Source organism: Mauremys mutica, chromosome 1, assembly GCF_020497125.1.
Source record: "Mauremys mutica isolate MM-2020 ecotype Southern chromosome 1, ASM2049712v1, whole genome shotgun sequence".
In the NCBI taxonomy this organism is placed as follows: domain Eukaryota; kingdom Metazoa; phylum Chordata; order Testudines; family Geoemydidae; genus Mauremys; species Mauremys mutica.
The window spans coordinates 85,372,147-85,388,712 of record NC_059072.1 but is presented as its reverse complement, the minus strand read 5'-3'; the positions used below and the strand labels follow the sequence as shown (position 1 = coordinate 85,388,712).

The following is a 16,566-nucleotide window of genomic DNA, read 5'->3' as shown; positions in this document are numbered from 1 at the left end:
CACTCTTATCCACAAACTGAACGAGTAAGATATTATTTATACAACTGAAATTAGGACCAGTCTGTTATTCATGCTGTATGTGGATGCAGACCAACGAAACCCAACTAAGTACGAGACACTACAGTTGACATCTTTCACCCTCTCACTGTGTTTCATTTTTTGAACAACATGGATTGAAATCCTAACCACACCCTTTAAAATGGGGCAGCCAGATGAAAATCACAGGTTAATACAGCTGTCTGACAAAGCCATTACCTTCTTTATTATTAAATGAAGTTGTGTGGAGTGCTGACACGCAAGGAAAGTTCTGATTTGCAGATAAAGAAGTGATTCAAACTGTTTTGAAATGTATGAAAAAGACATTGTATCCTCCCCCTGCTTACTTACTCCATACTCTATGAATTTTCTGAAAATGTACAATATGCTAATTAATGTATGAGTTAAAGTTAATTAAAAACTGGGTCCTTTAGGAATTTTCTTTTATATAGTTAAAAATAACTAATGTGCAAAGGCTATATTTGAAAAAAATAGGTTGCAATTAAACTAAGTTATTAATGATTCTTTTTTCTACTTGTCATGATTATTTAGGCTGCAGATAGGATCTGATCAACAACCATTGTGATAGTATAGGTAATTGACCCAGTCTCCACCCTTCCTCTATAGCTAATTTGCATGCAACAATTCTATTGATTATAATGAGTCAGTAGTATAAGAGACTGGATTTACGACTCAAGGATTCTCACTGGTCAATTACTTGGCCCAGTCATCACTGCTTTTTAAGGGTATGTCTACACAGCAAAGAAAAACCCATGGCTGGCTCTAGAATCCCGAGGGGTAGAAGAGTCCCAGAGCTCAGACTGCGGCTTGAGTCCAGAAGGCTACACAGCAGTGAAACAGCCCCACAGCCCGAGCCAGAGTCAGCTGGCACAGGCCAACCATGGGTTTTCCTTTGCTCTGTAGACAGACCCTAAGTGTTCAATGGCTGCATGCTAGCTTGGACATCAGTGTTTGAAAGGCTCCTCATGGCACTGTTGCCTTGGCTCCACTGTGTACTGCCAACAACATTGCTGGGGAAATGGAGACAGAAGCATAGGGGAAAGACATTCGGACTGAGGGAATTGGCTCCCTCTGCCCTTCTTTCACGTAGCACTGGTCTCACTCAGAAAGTCCTCTAAGCCAACAAGTCAATTGCAAGATTCATTAGTACACTTGGGCTGCTTTGTGCTGCTCTGTTTTACAGTGAAATTGCTCTTAAAAGTTAAAATTAATAAAGAATTTAAGGTTGGTATTACATGTCTTCAAACCAGTCAAAATGTCACATGATAGTATTCTTTTTCGGGCTATTGTTTAGTGTTCATTTATGCAACTTTTAACAATTAATAAACACTCCTCAGGGTATCTAAAAGACAGAAACTATGTTAAAGTGGAGTTATGGTTGAGAGTACATATCAATAATGTCAAATTTAAAAAAAAGCAACAGGGATGTAATAATAATCCCCAAACCCAGCATTACAATCCCAGGATTTTCAGAGTTAAATTAAGTTAAAATAAAGAAATACAAACAGGTTAAGAAAAGCACAATCAAACAACTTAAACTTTGCCCTAAAGTGATATCCTGAAGAGGAAAATATGAAAAAATGAATATAAATTTAAGAATTAGTTTAATCTATTCTGGGACCACCACCACTGAATGCCTTAATCATAATTATATGATAATTGCATGGCATCAGTAAAGGGCAGAGTTAAATTTTTGGGGGTGTCTTGACTCTGCATTTCTATAGTATTTGGATTTCTTGTAAGTATAACCTCAATTCTGAATTTCCTGGGTTTGTAATGCTTGGTTTTGAGGTAATTACACCATACATCCAATGTTTTTAACCCTTACATTACTGATACATACACTCAACATTAATGCCATTTTAAGGTTTGTTGTTGGTTTTTGATGCTGGGTGTGGGTGTGCACGCATGCGTGTGTCTTGGAATAGAAAATTATAGAAGTCATAATAAAAATATTTGTTACAATGATTTACCTGAAACAGTGAAACAACACAAACAGAGCACATACATAAATTTGTAAGTGAAAAAAAGCTCTACACAGGCAGAGATATGTTATACAATTATAGCACTTTACTGTATTCCCTTAATGTAAAAAGCAGTCATTACATTTACATATGTCCTTCATTGTTGTACTACAGGTTTGTTTTATTTATTCTAAAGAGGAGAAGGTTGCTAGAAGTTATGTACTGTGCTTGTGATGAAGTCTTGAAATCCTAGTATACTATACTTATCTTTCATGATGACTTTTGATACGATTGCTCTAGTAAACTGCTAATTATATTATTCCTCTATATTAAACCCTTAAAAAATCTAACTATAGTCTTTAAAAAAGAAAAACATTTAACCCCCCCCCCAACCCACACACACAACACACACACCCTGTTATGGGGCAGCTGCCCTTTATGGGGCACTAGGGCTCAGCCTTCCTGTGACTGCCATGTGAAGGCCTCACCTGGGAATAGCTGACTGCCACAGGTGGCTGATTAGCAAATGAGCCCCTAGAACTAATAAAGTTTACCAAAGCTCGGTGAAGCGGGGACTCCCAAGGGAAACAGGAGGCTGTTGTGGAGAGGAGATCCCAAGAGATGCCTGAGTAAAAGGGCCAAGCAGGGAATCCGGAGGGTGAGTTCTCCAGGTAACCCACTAGAATGGGGAGCCTATAAGAGGTGCTTGTAGAGTGGGGAGCTTCCTAAACAGAGACTGCATATGGCAGGCATCCAAGAGGGCATGGTCTGAGCCAGGGGTCTTGCAGACACTGGCCAGCAGCCCAGCCTGGCAAGGATCACCTGCTGTCCCTGGAAGAGTCGCAGTAGATGGCCCTGCCTGGACCCCTGACTCCAGAGCAGGATCTTACTCCACAAGAAGCAAGAGGTCTAATACCAGGGGAAAGACTGGAACTAAGAGAACCCCTAGTGAAAAGTCTGGATAGAGGTGAACACTAGACTCAGTTCAGGGACAAATGTACAAAGAATGACTGGGTCACCCAGCTAAAATGCGGGAGTGAGCATTTTGTTTATGGCTTTCCTTGGCTTTTCTGTTAAGAAATGAAACCCTCCAACACGTAGTGCTCTTTAGCATCTAACAGTCAGTCTGGACGTGTTGATACCCTGGATAAGGGAAAAATCAAGTAAGGACTCACCTGCAACACCATGACTGCCTTTAAGGGGCACCCTGGGTCAGCCTGGGACGATGACACCCCTGCTATCACTGCTGCTGGTTGGGCCTCTCTTTCCTTAAAAGGTCTATTTGCCCCAGCCCCAGAAACTGCTCTCAGCTGCTGACTTGCTTTACTGTGGTAGTGGATGTTACTGATAGGGAGATTTAAAAAATGCTTATGACACCCAGGGATAAAAGGCGCAGATGAGGGTTTTTCTTTTGTTTCTTAGCAACACCTCCTAAGAAGAGATCAAATGGCAGCCAGTGGAGGTCATAGAGGTTGCTTCCCTGTGTGTTACTCTGAGTGAGGATGAAATCAAACTGGGGAAGTGACAGGAAGGAGCTCTGGGGAGGGGGACAAGAAACTGTTAGGTGGTGACTGGTCATCATTCTGCCTGTTGGAGCGAGTGAGCAGTAGGAACCCAGAATCTGCCCTGTCATAGGCTGAGCCATAGAAGTAGCAGTACAGAAGCATGTGCAAGAAATATATATGAACAATGTTGGGGAGGAAGAACCTAAATTAGATGGTCATGTAAAAAAACTGAACGACAGAGACAATTTATGGTGGCTAGTCTGGATGAAAAAGTGATTATCAAGAGAGAAGAGCTAACCACCCTTAGAGAAACTGCTTGGGAGACTGGAATTCTCCCTATGGAGTGTGAAGAAGAGAACAGATGAGGAGAAGACTGGAATACATGGAGAAGGCCAATTATCTATGCTAAGCATGGCACTGAAGTCATATATGTAATATGACTGACTGACCCATGTAATAATGATTCTACTTTGTTCTGTCTACTGAAATATTGACTTTTACAGCACATGCTGAAAAATCAATATTCCACTAAATGTAACTAAATGGCTGTAGCAGAGTAGAGCCCTGCCCACCACCTTAACACAGAAAACTTGCATCCAAAAACTGGAGTTTGAGATAACAGAGAAGGTAAAAAGATAGGGACGAGATGTTGTAAATGTGGGGAAATCATGAGGAAAAAGGAGAAAACTGAGGGTGGTAAAACTGAAAGGGGGAAAAAAAGGACATTGTATTTGATGTAGCCTATAAAGCAGTGACTCTGAAAAGGATTTAGGAGACATAGTTGACAAACAACTAAACATGAGCTCCTACTGTGAAGCTGTTGCAAAACGGGCTAATGCCATCCTTGGAGATATAAATAGGGATGTAATGAGTAAGAAAAGGAAGATGATTTTACTGCTGTATGCAGTGCTGGTGAGACATACTAGAATAATATGTCCAGTGCCGGTATCTATATTTTAAAAAGGATTTTGAAACACTGAAAGGAATTCAGAAAAAAAGCCATAAAAATCATTTAGGACTGAAAAAATACCTTACAGTGAGAAAATGAAGGTCCTCGGTTTGTTTAGCTTATAAAAAAGACAAATGACTTATTACAGTGTGCGAGTACCTTCACGGGGAAAAAAATTCCAGCTATTAAAGAGCTCTTTAACCTGGCAAAAAAAGCACAATAAGAACCAAGGGATGGAAATTAAAAGCAGATAAATTCAAATCAGAGATAAGGCACTGATTTTTAACAAGGAGGGCGATTAACCATTGGAACAAACTACCAAGAGTCTGAATGCTTTCCTGGAAGGTATGGTTTAATCAAAACACAAATTATTGAGCTTAGCACAAGACTATCTAGGTGAAAATTCATGACCTGTATTATACAGAAGGTCAAACTGGATGTTCTAATGGTTCTTTCTGGCCCTAAAATCTATGAATAATAAGGGACAGATGTAAGGTGAGATTTTTTTTGAAGAAGCTGAATGGAAACAGAGTTCAAGAAAAGGAAAACTTTATTTTAAAGCTTAATGTAAACATGCTGTGCTATACAGTTTGGAATTCAGATAATTGGCTTTTTTTGACACGACTTATTATTTAGCCTGTCCCTTGTATTGAATATCCCATTATATACACAAAGGTGTGGAGTTGCTGGTACTGTCTTTATATTCAATAACATTGTAGTCTCATGTACATATCCGACTGGCATGGAAATTGAAAAAAGGGAAGAAATGACTAAGGAAAAATAAAAATGAAGGATGGAAAGGAGGAACTACTACTAGCCTAACTTACACATACTCATGTTATTAAAGATGCAGCAGTGATGAGGGAGAATATTTTGCAGCCATTTTGTCTGTAATCAAAATTGAAGGAGAAAAATTATTTGGCAAATCTAGTAATTCCAATATATGAAAGAATTCCTGACTTTTTTCAACTCAGTCAGTCCATTCCTGATCTTTTCCATAAGAACATCACTGGTACTCACTGGACTGAAAAGAGCAGAGAAAGCCAAACAAAAACAAATGTTAAGTTAGTTATGCCCATAGTTCAGCTCACCAGTATTACAGTATATACACAGCTAAGGTACAGGAGCTAGTGGTGCAATGACTGCATATACACTGAGCATTGTCAGAAATTCTCCTACTATTGCTCCAGCACTGATGGGAATATTAGCACTGATGGGAGTGACACAGTAGACTGATCACAGGCATGTGTATCACTATGCCATCTAACTCTAGTCAGGGCAGATCTAATTGACATGCTGGTTGAAAATGCCAGAAAATGCTCAGTGAGGAAAAGGCCAGTGACTTAATACAGCCATCTTTCAGCTATGCAGAACAAGATTCAAATTTAGTTTACTTCATAAACATTTATAGAAATGTGTCAGACTTTTAAAAACCTCAAATTTCTTTTTGAAAGTTTTCTGAAAATGCCCCCCATATGGGAAAATTATTTCTCTCTAATTTTGCTTCTCTGAAGTTGTCATTTTACTGGTCTTGTGCACTTAGTGTGATAGGAGGAAGCTCCTACAGTACGTTCACCCTTTGGAGTGCTTAAGTTAGTTCTGGGTCTTTAGTGGCAAAGGTGAATGAAAAATCAGATTTATATGCATGAAGCTGCCATTGAACTCCTGGATGCCTGATTCACCAGGCTATAGCAACAGCAGCCATCATTTGTGTGTTTTCATTTTGTCATTCGCTTCACTTCACGCAGTGCTCCAGTGATTAAAACGTTGCTCATTATGGCAATATGCAACTTGGCAATCTGCTAGGTCACTTTACGCAAGTACCGAATGAGGAGGAAAGGAAGAGTGCCCTATCTATGTCCATGGTGGCCTCTAAAATCAACTTAAATACCACCAAATCCAAAAAATAATGGCAGTACATAAACATATTTGAACAAAGCTTTTAAATACCAGGCCATCTGCTTGACAGGAAATATTGCTCTTGGTGGAAATATTGTTCTCACTAAACCAAATAAATAGTAGAATATGGGGTTTTCTCCAATTAATTTAGTCAAAACAGACCTACATATTATATATACAGACAATTAAATTCCTTCCAAATTAGGTTATCTATGTTTTGTTTATTTCTATTCCCAAACATTCATCAGAGATCCCAAAGTCTTTCCTGTTAAACTGAAATCTCTGGTGCAACTCTAACTGTGGTCTCACGACCACACGTGTATGCAGAATAGCAAAGGCCAGGACTTCATGCAGATATGGGTGATACTGTCTAGCCCCATCAGGCTATTTATTTTTTTTAAGATTATGTTTTGCTCCTGGCTTGAAGGAGGATCAGGAACAAATCTTATCAGTGGCCAGAGGCACAATGAGCATTTCACAGCAACAGGTAGCCCCAGTGGAGGACCAGACTGGTGGTATTCTGTATGATCATATCTAGATTTCAACCTAGGTGGTTATTATTTATATTATTATTTAGGTATTAAAATTTGTACTTGAATAGGAAATAAATTACAGCAAGGTCCGTGTTCTAACTGTCAGTCTGAGACTGATGGTGGCCGTGACATCTTAATTTAGATTACAGTAATGATAAACCTAGACATAAGGTCAAGTGATTATCATACACATTAAAAATAAAAGAATAATAGCCAGAAATCCTTGCATAATAACCCCAATTAGAATAAGCAAATACAGAAAAATACTAGTAGGCAGTGACAGCAGCAAAAATAATTTTAATTTACTTAATAGAATGAGAAACCCCATCTTGAAACTGGCACAATCATATTTTCTTACTGGAAATCCAAATGTAAAGGTGTAGATGTCCGTGGACAAGTGATTAGAATTGTTCCTCCGGAGCCTGGCTCCCTCATGAGGGAGAGGTAAAGAGCTCCCTATCCCCGGAGCATAATTTAGAACCCAAATAAACACACACACACACACACACACACACACACACACACACACACACACACGGGAGAATGAGCATAAAGTAAGTCACTGGAAAATATTCAAGTATGAAGGCTGAGGAGAAGGCATGAGGGCAATTATTAATCTTGTCAAATTATAAGTTTAGAGGAGCAAAATAACAGGCAAATAATTTTTCCTTGTCTAAAGATAAAATATTCCTGTTCTTGGAGAGGAGATTAAAAAGTACGAGGGACAGTCTCCACAAACAAATTCTCTGAACTGGAAAGACCCTAATTCCTAGGCAGTTTCATATATCCAGCTGAATGCTGAAATTCCTTCCACAGACAGGATATGGGGGAGTTAGGGGAAAAAACTGAATAGATGGTGAAGCAGGTAGCCAAACCAGGACCGGTAAGATAAAGAGAAGTATACATATGAATATATTATGCATGGTAAGTCAGATAAATAAAAGGCTATAGTCTTCTTTACATTAGTACCAAGTCATTCGCGCCAAACATTAACAGGAAATCCTGTAGACTTCTTCTTACTAGTTACCATAAAAGCTGGCAGACTCAGCCCAGATAACAAGAGAAGATCCTCAAACTAGGACATTAACCTAATAAAGCATATAGGTCAAGTCCCACACACACCTTCGATTGGAACACTGGTTTCAAAATTACAGCAATCCTCAGCTATCCATAGGGAATTGAGCATGCACTGGAGACTTTGTTTTCCCAAGGTAATGACAAACTCGTCAGCTGAAGAAGATCAACACTAGATTTGATTCCACCTGCAATAATACATAAACAAATAGTTGGAAGTATTGAAAATGTCCTCAACAAGTACCTCTGGGTTTCCATTTGACTGCTTTACATCTCAATGAATTAAGACAGATCTAAATGCTGACCATGCAAGCCTTCCACCTCCAAGATAAAATTCATTGGCATGGTCTTCAGGCTGCAGGCTTGTCAGGCTACAGCATTGTGAAAACCAATCAGTTAGTTTTTCAGAAGTGTTTTTTTATGACAATTACAGTGCCTATGGAACATCTGTCAATAGAAACATAGACCTGTCCTCAGTCAGTACACTTACTGTGAAAGGGGGAGAAGCTAGGTTAATCCAAACTGCCTTTTTCTTGATAAATAAAACAAAGTGGATATAGGGTCAAGCTTGTTACTTCCATCGATGCAGGAAGGGACAAATGGTAAGTTCTCTCTGGTTGAATTTAAGTCAGTGATGTTCACTGAGGCATTGTCACAAGTCTTCCATTCCGCAACCTCCCTTTGGAACCTGTGTCCTTCCTGGTTTCTGGTCAGTGAGGAAAGAACTTGGGCCATTACTAGTCATGACTCTCAATTCCTCCCCAAGGGAGGGTAGGGTGTCATCTTTTCTTAAGGAAGTTGTTGTATGACCTTTGCTCAAGAAACCATCACTTGATGCTGGAAATCTGGCCAACAATCATCCACTATCTAATCTTCTATTTTTATTTAAGACTGTAGAGAAAATTGTGGGAGATAACTATTAACGCCTTTAGATGCCTCACATGACCCCTTTTTATTCTGAGTACAGACATGAAAAAGAGGACAGAAACGGAGGTGGTGGTGTAAATGGAAGATCCTGCAGCCTGGGTACAGATGATGATTGAGTGTCCACGCTGCTATTTTTAGATCTATCAGGCGCACACAATAGCAATGATCACAAAGTTCTGATAACTCACATGAAGAGCATACCAAGTATGGACACAACTTCTCTGGGGCAGCTCAGTTTCTTTGTGGTAGTTTTCCCAGGAAGTGGCCTTGTGCGATTGCTCTTCATCTTTAGGGGAACTATCATCTGGATTTTCATAGCATCTCATCTTGTCTCCCCTGTTGAGAGGGTGAGTGAGGATGTATGGGCTGCAGAGCTATCAACATGGTGATGATGTCAAAGTGTATCAATCTCACCTAACCTAGACACTGCTGTTGAATCTCTGATCCAGTGTTTGGTTGAGATTAGGAAATGGATTAAACTTCTGGTTGAAATCATTGGCAACTGGTTGAAACTCAGTCCAGATAAGGTAATGCTGGTAACTTGCAGGAAGCAGCCTGTAGATATGGCAAAGATACCTTCCATATTATACTGAGCATGTTTGCCTATTTTATACTGAGGATGTGTCTCAGCCATTTGTTAATAGAATTCAAACTGCTGGGATTGTTAGATTTCAAAATGCTGCTAGATTAACACACAGAAGCAGTTTAAAAAATGACCATTTTTCATCGTCACTTGGCCAGGAGAATGTGACCACTTCTTTCAGATGTAGATTCTTGCTACTCTGATGCATAACTTTGTCACCTGGAGATTAGACCACTGCAATGTGCTCTTCTTCCAACTTTATCTTAAATCAACCCAGAAACTGAAACTAGTGTGAAATGTGGCAGCCTGCTTATTAAGTGATGTAATTCTCTGAATTGGCTACCTATTGCTTTCTAGGTGGATATTTAAGGCATCACCTTGGGTTTATAAAGTTCTAAATGACTTGCAACCTGCCTACTTGAGAGAACACCCTCTCCCCCTATGCAATGCTGCAGCGTGTAAATGTGTTCAAGTTGAAGCTTCTTTGGTATAATAAAAGAGAGAGAGCTGCTGGCAGTGTGCTTCCCAGGCTGGGCCCTCAATTTTGAAATTTACTATCATCCTTCGTCTGAAATAGTCAGGATCTGCTAGTCTCCATGGCAAGTTGCAACACCCATCTATTGATCCATCTAATCCCTTATCCACTGACAATGATCGTTCAAGAAGGTTAACTAAATTCACTCTAGTTTAAAATTGGGATCTCTCGTAGTTAATATAAAATATAAACATCTCCTCATGAGTACATTCTACAAATATGTAATGAAAGTGCACAGTAAATACATGCTGGAACATAAATGAGATGTCCTTATATTGTGTTTCATGCTGCACTTGTATGATATAACACCAAATAATTTAATAACAGTAATTAAATGCCTGTCTTAATTTTCATGGTACTGTGGCAACTGTACTCCCAATAACCTTGGAATTCATCATAGTGGTGTAGTCCAAAAAACCAACCCACACACAACCAACTCCTGCTGCTTCACAGGGATCCCTCCAGGTACTGATGTGATTCTGGCACTGGAGATTAGCTAATTACTATATTATTAGGTTTCCAAAATCTTGTATGTTATTGGAAGCCCTTTATTTGCTTCATGAAAAGAAACTGAACATTAACAACATCTATAAAAAAAAACCCTAGACTTTTTTTCTCCCTGTTTAAGGCTTCTCCCATCTAATGGGGCCCCAAGTGAAAGTTCTTGTTATAAAAGTGCTACAGCACTAGCCCATGGCAACAGCAGCAAAGTGCCATTTGTAACTGTGCTTCTTCAAAGGATCGAAGTTTAAAGGAGCAGGAGGCACACACCCCACCTTTCTAGTCCCACGGCATTTCAGGCCCATTGGTCTGACTGGAAATCCAAAGGTAACAGGTTCTTTCTAATTAAAAACACCGATAGGCTTTGCATAGCCTTTCCCACCCACACCTAAAGACATCTGGAGCTAGTACATGGGAGAGACAATGCTATGATTCCTATTCTGAAATGCTTTACTCATCTCACATGCTGCAAGTAAAATGGACTGGGTTTGCACAATACTAGTCAGTTTAACTTACAGCTGGTGTCAAAGGACATGTACATCAACAAAGGACACCAGCACCATTTTCCCACCGTCCAGCTGTTGGGCAGAACCAAAAAGGCAGAGAGATTAAAAAAAAAAAAGACTATGCATAGGCTGCGGGTGGCTAGGGCTAGAGATCTATTTTTGAGCCACCCTGCCCACCCATGCACCCGCCCAGCTCAGCAGGTGAAGCCCCACGTCTGGTGGTGCCAGGGCCAGGAAGGCAGTAGGAAGGGTGTCACAGTCCTGCCTCCATGCTGGATTCCATTTCCCAGCAGGTATAGACATAGGCGGCGACTTCCCCTCTTTCACATGGGGGCCCGACCCCCACTTTGCCCCTGCCTCTTTGCACCCCTTCCCCGCCCCCATTCCAACCCCTTCCCCAAAGTCCCTGCCCCAACTCCACCTCCTCCCTGCCAATATTCCAACTCCTTTCCCAAATCCCCGCCCTGGCCCTGCTTCTTCCCTGCCTTCTCCCGTGAGTGCGCCACGTTCCCGCTCCTCCCCCTCCCTCCCGGAATGTGCTAACGCTGCCAAACAGCTGTTTGGTGGAGACCGGGGTGTGGGGGGAAGTGCTGGGAGGTAGGCAGAGGAGCAGGGGACATGGCGCGCTCAGGGGCGGAGGAGGAGGTGTAGCGGGGTAGGAGAGGGGAGCTTGGCTGCTGGTGGGTCCAGCCCCAGCACACCCACAGAATCGGCGCCTATGGATTTAGATAGATCTGCCATTCTGAAAGCGGCACTGGGTCCTGGCTCCTGAGTGGCATTTCCCAGGAAGATTTGCTGGGATGGAGCAAGAGTCCTGGGGGCAATGGGGATCCTGAGGTGATGGGCAGGAGGACAGTTCCATGGGAATGGGGGAGATCCTGAGACTCCATATCTGGCAGTGCCGGAGCCAGGAAGACAGAGCGGCAGAGCATCACAAGTGGAGGGCCCTGCCTTCCTGCAGACATGTGCATCAAGTGATGCTGAGGTGGACTCCTCCAAATTTGAGAGCAGCAAGAGTCAACAGGCTGGAGCAGAGAGCCAGGCCCTGCCCTGTGGCACAGGAGCCGTTGGCTGCAGCGTGAGTGCCAGGTGGATTCAGCCCCTCTCTCCCCCAGCCCCCGAATATTTTCACCAGCCTCTTATTAGACTAAGATAGATGGATGCAGAAAGAAGAATGGGCAGACACTTAGAAAGAACATAAGGGGGAAAGAACAACAGTGATCGTCAAAAAGCATTCCTCTTCCCTCACTTCTAGCTTTGGGATTCCTAGAGCTGCCATTCCAAAGACTATGCTGATTACTTAAGTTTAGACATAGGATGTCACAATTTGCCTTTTCACACTGAACTGGACTTTGGCACTGCACTACAACTGGATTAGTTCATCCCATGACTTGATTAAATAAATTAAACTATTCTAAATAATACCAGGGTATTTACTGTCAAATCACATTTCAAAAGAATGACGTTTTAATTAATTTTGTAACAGAGGACAATGGGTAAAGTGCCTAACTGACTTAAGAGCCTAAGTTCCTTTTTCAGACAAGATCAAGGCACTTAGGAGCCACAGTTTCATTGACTGCCAGTGAAATTTGTGTGGCCCCTAAAGGGCTCAGGGTAAGGGACTGTTTAATTGTGGTGTAGATGTTCGGGCTCACACTGGAGCGTGAGCTCTGGGACCCTGCCCCCTTGGTGTCCGAGCGTCCAGGCTCCAGCCCAAGCTCAAATGCCTGCACCACAATTAAACAGCCCCTTAGCCCAAGCCCTGAATCAGCTGGCACGGGCCAGCCACAGGTGTTTAATTGCAGTGTAGTAGACACCCATGTTTTTCATGTTCTCTGTGTATATATATCTTCCTACTGTATTTTCCACTGCATGCATCCAGTGAAGTGGGCTTTAGCTCACGAAAGCTAATGCCCAAATAAATGTGTTAATCTCTAAGGTGCCACAAGTACTCTTCATTCTTTAAGCCTGGACTAGTTTACCTGGCTGAGGGCATAGGTTAAAACAGAGCCTGGTCTCTAACTCAGGCTGGAACCCACTCATTTTGAAGCGAGGATGCACACATCATCACTTGAGTGCTGATAGTCCTCCAATGCCTTCCCACAATTCCCCCCAAGTTCTTCCACAATTGACTGGGAAAGAATCCTAGAGCATCTCAACACAGAGAACCATGGGATATGACTCTGGACACACAGGCAAATGCAGAAACAGTGAGAGCACAGTAACACATGTAAGGATTTGCTGCAGGGACACTTGCATCAGGCTAAGTTAACTCGGGTGCTAAGGGCCACATGCCAATTACCCGGGTTAATTATGCACTGAAGCCATAACCTAAGTCACTTTTGAAAATGGGCCTTAGGCTCTAAGTCACTGAAATGCTTTTGAAAATTCTACACTATACCAGTATGCAAGCATGGTTTAAAATACACAGAGGTTTTATTTGCAAATATGAGCCTTTGACAACTGAGGCATTTAAAAGGACACTGCGAAATAGTTAAAACCCAAAGTTTAAGCTTTAAAAATATTACAAAAGTTAATATAAATAAAAAATGTATCCTTTTTTTTAAAAATTGTGTTTGGATTTGAACATTTTCTTGCAATGTTTGCACTGAAAAAAAAATTAGTAAATTGTATTAGTGAAACTGGATAAGAACATTTTTCTCCTGCCAGAGTGAAGTATAAAAAGTAAATACACAGCAAAAAAGGCAGAAGAGTAAATTAGATCATAAAATTTAATCTAAGGCAAATACAAGTTTTACCTGCTTAATTTCTAACCTAGTAAGGCAGAAAAATAGCACATTATATATTATATTCCATTATATTATTTTTTCCTACTAACACTCCCAAATGTCACCTACTGTACTGGATCCTTTCTAAATTATGTTGTTTCTGCAACGAAAGCTGTGTCTCAATATCTTGATTACCAGTAATTATAGACTGAGTGGTAAAAATAAATGTTTGTACAACCATGGCCCTTCCTGGAAATTCCCCAAAACCTCAATGATTAAAAAATGTCATTAAAAACAATATTGTGATTCATTTCAATATACATGATTACACTGAATACAATATATATATTTTTTCCTGAAGTGCACTTTTTACCTAATTACCTAAGACATTATGATCAAGGCCCAGAAATTTCAATAACCTGAATTCTATTACAATTAGACAACATAATAGTAATGCAATATGAAGATTTACTACGTTAACATTTCTGAACAATATTAGTGCCATATAATGTTAAACATTAAATATGAAGACAATCTAATATAGTTCAAAAAATAATCAGTCCCATCTGAGAGACATGTCAGTGAAAATAGATTGCTTGTAAGCGAGAGTCAGAAGGATAAGAATATTGAGGCCTAGAGACTCCCATTTGCTTTATATTTCGCACACATTAGGTCTCCTTGCTCCATTGCCCGTTGTTAAATATTACTGGACAAATTTGCTAGCCTTTATTCTAAGAGTTGGCCACTACAGCATTAAATGCTAATTCAATAAATAGACAGCCTGACATTATAATCTACCATTACATGATGTTTTGATGTTAACTTTAAAACACGTCCACATATGTCATTGTCAGGCATATAGTATATGTATACTTATCAGTTTCATATTTAATCCACTATCCATTCTTCTGTTTATAGCTATTGATTAGTAGTGATTTTTTCACAAGAATAATGCTAATCTTGCTTGATGTTTCCTCTAAACTATTTTATCTTATACTGTTTTTCACTTGCATGACATAGAACATTATGTACATCATCATGCATTGTGCACTACTAGTCAAAGCTGCAGATTAAGCCTATGCAATACAAAACAGAAATATATGAATGAGATAATGCATTCATATGACATCGAACACTTCCAATCATTTATGACTGCAGAGCTGCTGTATGCATTTCATATTCCACATTTTACAGTTGCCTGTGGAAATAAGGAAATGCAAAACTAGCGGAAAAAATAAATAAAATAAAACTGTTTCCTAAGGGACATTACAGTCTCACCTTATTGTCCTGAGGCATCAGGAATTCTGTATTGTCTGTTTTTTTTTTATAATGCAACAATAGTCTTTCAACAATTCTTCCTGCAGGATAAATGCTCTTTTTTGGCAACTAAAGACATGTGATTAACTAGCTCATAGGCTAAAACCTGACAGAGGTTCTCAATATTTACCAGTCTGTCCATCTGGTACCTCGAGAAGAAGTAATATATGGGTTATATATCTATTCAAAGAGGTTTTTATATCCTCCCACAAAGTCATTACTTTAGTAATATGAACTTTGCTCTCTTGCTCATAATATAATGAAACCATTCTGTTACTAATTTAATTCCTATTTAGCTTCGATAAGACAATTTTCTATACCTGGAAGCTGCAAACTAACTAGAATGCTCAACGGGATAACAAGACTTTACTGACATACTTGCATTAAAATAGACAGCATGTGCATCTCTTGAGAGTAGAAAAGCACTTTGCGCTTTAATCTGCACAGCTTTTGCTATTCCTTATATTGTTTTTTGAAGAAAAACATTTTGACACTTCCACTTTTTTCATTAAAAATGTATAATTTGAATAAAGGAGCATTATAACTTTTCATCTGTATGTAACTGAACCTAAATCGGTCTCTTACCTTGTAGGGAAATTGAACAGCTTCATGGATGGAACAGGATGAGTGATGTATAAAATGTTCTTCAGCTAACTTTGTGCATGATTTACTCTTTCATGCCAGGAAAACTTCTCTCTATTATCATTTTCAGAAAGCTAAAAAAGATGATGATATATTCAGTACAATACCCAATTAAATTACTAGAAAACCAAAGGAAAAAATTAGGGCTGTCAAGCGATTAAAAAAATTAATCAAGATTAAGCTCACTGTTATACAATAATAGAATACCATTTATTTAAATATTTTTGGATGTTTTCTACATTTTCAAATATATTGATTTAAATTACAATACAGAATACAAAGTATACAGTGCTCATTTTATATTGATTTTTAATTACAAATATTTGCACTGTATAAAACAAAAGAAATGGTATATTTCAATTCACCTCATATAAGTACTGTAGTGCAATCTCTTTATCATGAACTTACAAATGTAGAATTAGGTACAAAAATAACTGCATTCAAAAATAAAACTATGTAAAACTTTAGAGCCTACAAGTCCACTCGGTCCTACTTCAGCCAATCGCTCAGACAAACAAGTTTTATTACATTTACAGGAGATAATGCTGCCCGCTTCTTGTTTACAACGTCACCTGAAAGTGAGAACGGGCGTTTGCATGGCACAGTTGTAACCGGCGTCACAAGATATTTATGTGCAGGATGCGCTAAAGATTCATATATCCCTTCATGCTTCAACCACAATTCCAGAGGACATGCATTCATGCTGACGATGGGTTCAGCTCGATAATGATCCAAAGCAGAGCAGACCGATGCATGTTCATTTTCATCATCTGAGTCAGATGCCACCAGCAGAAGGCTGATTTTCTTTTTTGGTGGTTTGGGTTCTGTAGTTTCTGCATCAAAAT

The 16,566-nt window shown here is 39.8% G+C and overlaps 1 protein-coding gene across 1 annotated transcript in view; it reads right to left on the bottom strand.

Annotated features, from left to right (window-relative positions):
- LOC123367113 (dynein axonemal heavy chain 12-like) overlaps nucleotides 1–15,774 on the bottom strand; it is a 61,987-nt gene extending 46,213 nt beyond the window's left edge. The window contains exon 1 of the transcript XR_006578312.1: nucleotides 15,665–15,774. The gene's annotated coding sequence lies outside the window, so the exon portion shown is untranslated. The remainder of the gene's footprint in view (nucleotides 1–15,664) is intronic.
- Nucleotides 15,775–16,566: the final 792 nt, after the last annotated feature.